General features: G+C 45.6%; 1 pseudogene; it reads left to right on the forward strand.

Annotated features, from left to right (window-relative positions):
• The first annotated feature begins 5,375 nt into the window (after positions 1-5,375).
• On the forward strand, positions 5,376-5,493 carry LOC126482600 (5S ribosomal RNA; annotated as a pseudogene).
• The last annotated feature ends 1,045 nt before the right edge of the window (positions 5,494-6,538 follow it).

The raw sequence follows: 6,538 nt of genomic DNA on the forward strand, positions 1-6,538 counted from the left end.
CATTAACAAAAATAAAACTAGGCGGATCCAGTGCATTCAAAATAAATTAGCCGATGTTGAGGGAATTGAATTAGGAAATAACACAATAAAAGTAGTAAGTAGGTTTTGCTATTTGGGCAGTGAGTAGGACATTTTCTTTTGTCACTTCAATCTGCATATAAGGGTGTCTCATTTACCTTTATCACCCTAAATAACTGTTTGTCCAGACACAATTTACAAAACGTTTGAAGCAAATGTACTTTAGCCGTCAGGGGGACATCAATCGGCATGATTGCCTTTGTTCTAGCTTTGTTTTTTGCAAAGGTATGAACAGTGGTATGACTTTTTTAAATGGCACCCTGTATTTTTTATTCGCTAATTCATTTCCTCTCCTAAAGACCTATTCAAAAATGTATCACAGTGTACTATTCACTGAAACACAACGTTATTAATTGCATAACACATCATCGATGTTGACGCTCCCAGCGCTTAGTGCAGATTCTCGGCGTAATGCAACACATCCACGTGCTGACGCTGACAGAGGACAAATGTAAACATAAGCAGAATGCACACCCGTCATTCCGTCAACCATCGTCAGTTGAAGAGTTGTGTGAGTAGAAAGTACACCACCGAAGAAAAGGTAGAAATTCTACTCATCGATGTGGAATGTAAGTTAGCAGAACAGTAACTGCAATGCCGTTTTCTTATGTACGGGTACATTCAGTACATTAATTTAGTCCTTTTAAATACTGTTGTGTAGAGTAGGCATGCAGTGAATCCTGTCCTTCCTACAAACTGCATCGACATAACGTTTCTTTTATTGTTGTTGTTGTTGTTGTTGTAGAAGGTAGGCGAAATGCTAGGCAGCGGAACTGTACAGAGCGCGATATCCTGACAAGAACTCACCTTCCCGACTTACGTTTTCTCGTCTTGTTGCGATGCTTCAGAAAACGGGAAGTTTCAACTCATGACAACACAATCGCCGTAGCACTCGCACAGACGAAGCTGCCGAAGTTACTGTTCTCGCAAAGCTACAACGAAGGCAATCATGCTGATTGATGTCCCCTTGACTGCTAAAGGACATTTGCTTGAAACTTTTTGTAATTTGCATCTGGACAAACAGTTATTTAGGGTGGTCAAGATAAATGGGACACCCTGTATGTACGGGGGTTGACTGAAAAGTAATGCCTCCACCTTCGTAACTCTTCCACAGTTGGCAGCATTGGTATGCGGCAGGTACTGGCTTGTTCCGCAGCCTCTCCTCTACAGCTCCAGTTGGCGGGAAGCCTTAGCACTGAACGGTTGTGTTGTTACAGTGTAAAGTATGGAATCCTGCACAGACGGTCGGTCAATGCGATTTAAGCGACGTGCAGTCATTGAATTCTTGACAGCAGAAGTTGTCACCCCGAAGGAGATTCATCAGAGAATGAAAGCAGTCTATGGTGATTCTGTTGATGTGAGTACTGCGTGTCGTTGGGCTAGTAAGTTTAAAGATGTTGAGGCAGGAACATCTGAATTGCGTGAAAAACAAAGAGTTGGACGTCGTGTGACAGCAACCACCGAGTTTGACAAGCAAAATGTTGACAGATTGATTCAGGACGATCGTCGTATCACCCACAGAGAGAAACTGCAAGCACAATCGGCATTTCACAAGAAAATGCGTGGATCACATTTTTGCTTTGCTCGGCTATCGGAAGATCTGTGCACGATGGGTACTCCGGATGCTGACTCCAGAAATGAAAGCGCACAGAATTGAAATGTGCCAGGAACTCCTCTAACGTTACGAGAAGGAAGGTGACGTCTTTCTCCATTGAATTGTGACACGAGACGAAACGTGAATGCACCATTATGAGACGGAGACGAAACGTCGGTCTATCGAATATCGACACAAAGACTCGCCCCAGAAAAAGACCAAAGGTTCATCTCTACTTTCTTCTACTACGGAACTGTAAGGCCGGCCGATGTGACCGAGTAGTTCTAGGCGCTTCAGTCTGGAACGCGCGACCTGTACGGTCACAGGTTAGAATCCTGCCTGGGGAATGGATGTGTGTGATGTCCTTAGGTTAGCTAGGTTTAAGTAGTTCAAAGTTCTGGGGGACTGATGACCTCAGACGTTAAGTCCTATAGAGCTCAGAGCCATTTGAACCATTTGAATTGTAAACCAGGAAGTCCGATTTCGGCAAATAAATATTTACAGAACGTGAGCAAAAAGGTGAAAACACCAAAAACACAATACATTAACATGCGTAATACGGTGCAAGAACACCGTTCGCATTCAGAAAAAGGTCCAGTCACCTGGGAATGGAAAAACAGAGGTCCTGCATGGTTTTCAACGCAATCTTATGCAATTTCCCTTATAAATAGTCGCAACTTTAGATAACGATGAGGGAGACAGCGATCACGCACATTTGTCTCCAAGGCAGGCTACAAGGGCTCGATAATAATGAGATCTGGTTACTGTGGTGAGCGATGCGACATTCATCCACAGCTCACGAAACCAGTCCTGGACGTAGCGAGCTGTGCGCACTGGGGCTCTGTCATCGTGGACCACGGCATCACCACTGGCTGTACAATGGAATGGACCTGATCAGCCAGAAAGGTCACATAACCCTTGGCAATAATGTAACCTTGCAAAATAAGCATGGGGCCCATGAAATACCAGGATATTGCTGCCGAAATCATCACCGATTCTCCACCATATTTCACTCTTGGGACGTAAACTGGGCCATAGCTTGGAAACAGCGTGAAACAAGATTCATCCGACCAAATGAATTTCTTTCATTGTTCCATAGTCCAGGTTTCATGGCTTTGGCACCATGTTTTCCTTTTACGCACATTTGCGTTACTGGTAAGAGGTATCGGAAATCCAGCTCCCCTTGCAATTAATTCCATGTATGTGATGTTTTGCTGCTGATAGTTTCGGCAAGTGCGACGTTCGGTTCCATCGTGACTTTTGCGGCTCTGGTCCTCTTATTTTTCGTTACGATTCTCTGCAATGACCGCCTGTCACACTGACTCAACACACTTTCGTCCGCGCTGTGAATCAGCGGATGATGTTCTTCCACCTTCCCTGCATGGAGCATAAATCTTCTATATGTTGGCTCTTGGAACACCAAACGCTTCTGCTTCCCTGATTATGGAGGCACCCAACATACGACCACTAACAATTTGCCTACCACCGAATTCGCTTAGCTCTGACATACCGTCCTCACATCTACACATACCACTTTTCTGACCAGGATCGACACCTTCAACATATTGAGGACACGGTACAGTTGTCGTTCGGAGTCAGAAGCAAAAGCGCCACCTCCAGGTTTCGTTAGGATTTGCAGTTATGTTCAAATACGTGTTTCTCGTTGTGTTTCCATATTTGATCAGTCTTCCAACTGGTGTGATGCAGCACATCACGAATTCCTCTCCTCTGCCGGGCTTTTCATCTGAGAGTAGCACTTGCAACTTACATCTTCAATTGCACCCTACCATTTTTACCTTCTTCAGCTCCCTTTCTACCATGGAAGTCATTCCCTGAACTTTTAACACATGTCCTAACTTCCTGTCCCTTCTTCTTGTCAGTGTTTCCCAAATATTCCTTTCCTTGCCGATCCTGCGGAGAATCTCCTCATTCCTTACCCCAACAGTCCACCTAACTGTCAACGTTGTTCTGTAAATGTTTCGAATCTCTTGTGTTGCCGGCCGCTGTGGCCGAGCGGTTCTAGGCGCTTCAGTCTGGAACCACGCTACCGCTACGGTCGCAGGTTCGAATCCTGCCTCGGGCATGGCTGTGTGTGATGTCCTTAGGTTAGCTAGGTTTAAGTAGTTCAAAGTTCTAGGGGACTGATGACCTCAGATGCTAAGTCCCATGGTGCTCAGAGCCATCTGAACCATCTTGTGTTACGGTTTTCCCTCAGTCCACGTCCCTCCACCATACATGCTGTGCTACGAACGTACATTCCCAGAAACTTTTTTCTTCAAATTAAGGTCTATGTTTGATTCTAATAGATTTTTCTTCGCCAGGAATGCCCTTTCGTCCAGTGCTACTCTGGTTTGTTATCCGCCCTTGCTCCCTGTGTCACGGATTATTTTGTAGCCTAGGTAGCAGAATACCTTTACTTCAAATCGTGATCACCAATTCTGCTTTTGAGTTTCTCGGCACTGTCATTTCTGCTACTTCTCATTACTTCCGTCCTTCTTTCATTTCCTCTCAGTGCACACTCTGTATTCATTAGGCTACTTATTCCTTTCAACACATCCTGCAATTCTTTCTCAGTTTTACTGAGGATGGTAATGTCATCAGCAAATCTTATCATTGATATCCTTTCACCTTGGATTTTAATCCCTTTCCTGAACCTTTCTTTTAATCCCGTCATTGTTTCTTTTATGTATAGATTGAACAGTGGATGTAAATGCGGATAAAAGATTTTGGACCACATATAGTGTTCGAACATTATGAATTACCTCGAAGAAAACGGTCTATCGACACAGCTCTTTACTCACACAAAGTGTTGAATGCTATTGACAAGGCATGTCAAACTTATTCCATATTTCTAGAGTTCCAGAAGGCTTTTGACACTGTACCACACAAGCGGCTTGTAGTGGATTTGCGTGCTTATGGAATATCGTTTCAGTTATGTGGTTTCGCAATTTCCTGTTAGAGAGCTCACAGTTAGTAGTAACTGATGGAAAGTCATCAATTAAAACAGAAGTGATTTCTGGCGTTCCGCAAGGTAGTGTTATAGGCCGTTTACGGTTCCTTATCTACATAAACGATTTACGAGACATCTGAGCAGCCGTCTTAGGTTGTTTGTACAAGATGTTGTCATTTATCGACTAGTAAAGTCATCAGAAGATGAAAACAAACTGCAAAACGATTAGAAAAGATGTCTGTATGGTGCGAAAATTTGCAGTTGACCCTGAATAACGAAAAGTCGTAAAAGGAATCCGTTAAACTTCGGTTATACAACTAATCAGTCATATCTAAAGACCGTAAATTCAACTAAATGCCTAGGAATTACAATAGCGAACAACTTGAATTTGAAGGAACACACAGCAAATGTTGTGGGTAAGGTTAACCAAAGACTGCGTTTTATTGGCAAGACGCTCAGAAAACGTAACAGAGGTACTAAAGAGATTGTTCTGTTTTAGAATACTGCTGCGCGGTTTGGGATCCTTACTAGACAGGACTGACTGAGGACATCGAGAAAGTTCAAAGAAAGGCAGCAAGTTTTGTATTATCGCGAAATGGGAGAGAGAGTGTCAAGGACGTGATACAGTATTTGGGGTAAACATAATTAAAACAAGGTCATTTTACGTTGCGGCGGAGTCTTCTTACGGAATTTCAATCACCAACTTTCTCCTCCGAATGCAAAAATATTTTGTTGACACCTACCTACATAGGGGCCAACGGCCTTGCCGCAGTGGTAACACCGGTTCCCGTCGGATCACCGAAGTTAAGCGCTGTCGGGCTGGGCTACTACTTGGATGGGTGACCATCCGGTCTGTCGAGTGCTGTTGGCAAGCGGGGTGCACGCAGCCCTTGTGAGGCGAACTGAGGAGCAACTTGATTAAGAAGTAGCGGCTCCGGTCTCGGAAACTGAGATACGGCCGGGAGATCACATGACCCTCCATATGCGCATCCGGTGACGTCTGTAGGCTGAGGATGACACGACGGCCGGTCGGTACCGACCTACGTGGACTGTTCGGGAGGAGTTTTTTTTAGAGAGTTTAGCCTACTTACATAGGGAGAAACGATCACCTTAATAAAATAAGGGAGATCGGAGATCGCATGGAAAGACATAGGTGTTCCGAGTTTTCCGCGCGCTGTACGAGATAGGAGTAATAGAGAATTATTGTGAAGTTGGTTCGTTGAGCCCTCTGTGAGGCACTTAAATGTGATTTGCAGAATACCCATGTAGATGCAGATGCGTGATAAAAGACTTCTGGATAAGTTGCGAATGCGGAGAGCAAATTCCGTTATAAGCACAGGCGTAAAGCGAGCGGCGTCCTACTTTTGGCACCGTGTGCACTAGCGGTGTCGTAAAACGTTACAGAGTGTGTCCGGTGACTTACATAGAGCTGTCGGGAGGATTAATGCTCCCGGCGCAGAACGTCGCAGGGAACGAAGTAGGCATTTGGCGCGGCGCGTCGGAAGGCCGGCGACGGCCGTGCGCTGGACGGGCCAGGTTATTGGCCCACCTGGAATGGACAGCTGAGGCCGTGGTGCCGCGCGGTGCCGCGCCACGCCGTTTGTCGCCGCTAATTCCAGCCGTCCGGGTCAAGCACGCGGGCCTTTGTGCCGGCTCCCGCCTGTGAAATTGAAGCCGCCATTATTCGAGTGGACGCAGTTCTCCAGGTGCGGCGCTCTCCCCATTGTGGCGCGACGGCCCACGGCCCCCGTGTGAATGCACGGTTACTATAAATCTAAAATTAATACGCCGTGGAATCAGGTTCCAGCCGACAAGTTTTCGCCCTGTCTCGCCTTCCTCTTCCTTTTTTACGCTCCCTTCCTTCCTTCCTTCTCTCTCTCCCTTTCTCTCTCGCTCTCTCTCGTGCCTCTTTCTCC

The sequence above is a fragment of the Schistocerca serialis genome, chromosome 5 (genome assembly GCF_023864345.2).
Source record: "Schistocerca serialis cubense isolate TAMUIC-IGC-003099 chromosome 5, iqSchSeri2.2, whole genome shotgun sequence".
In the NCBI taxonomy this organism is placed as follows: domain Eukaryota; kingdom Metazoa; phylum Arthropoda; class Insecta; order Orthoptera; family Acrididae; genus Schistocerca; species Schistocerca serialis.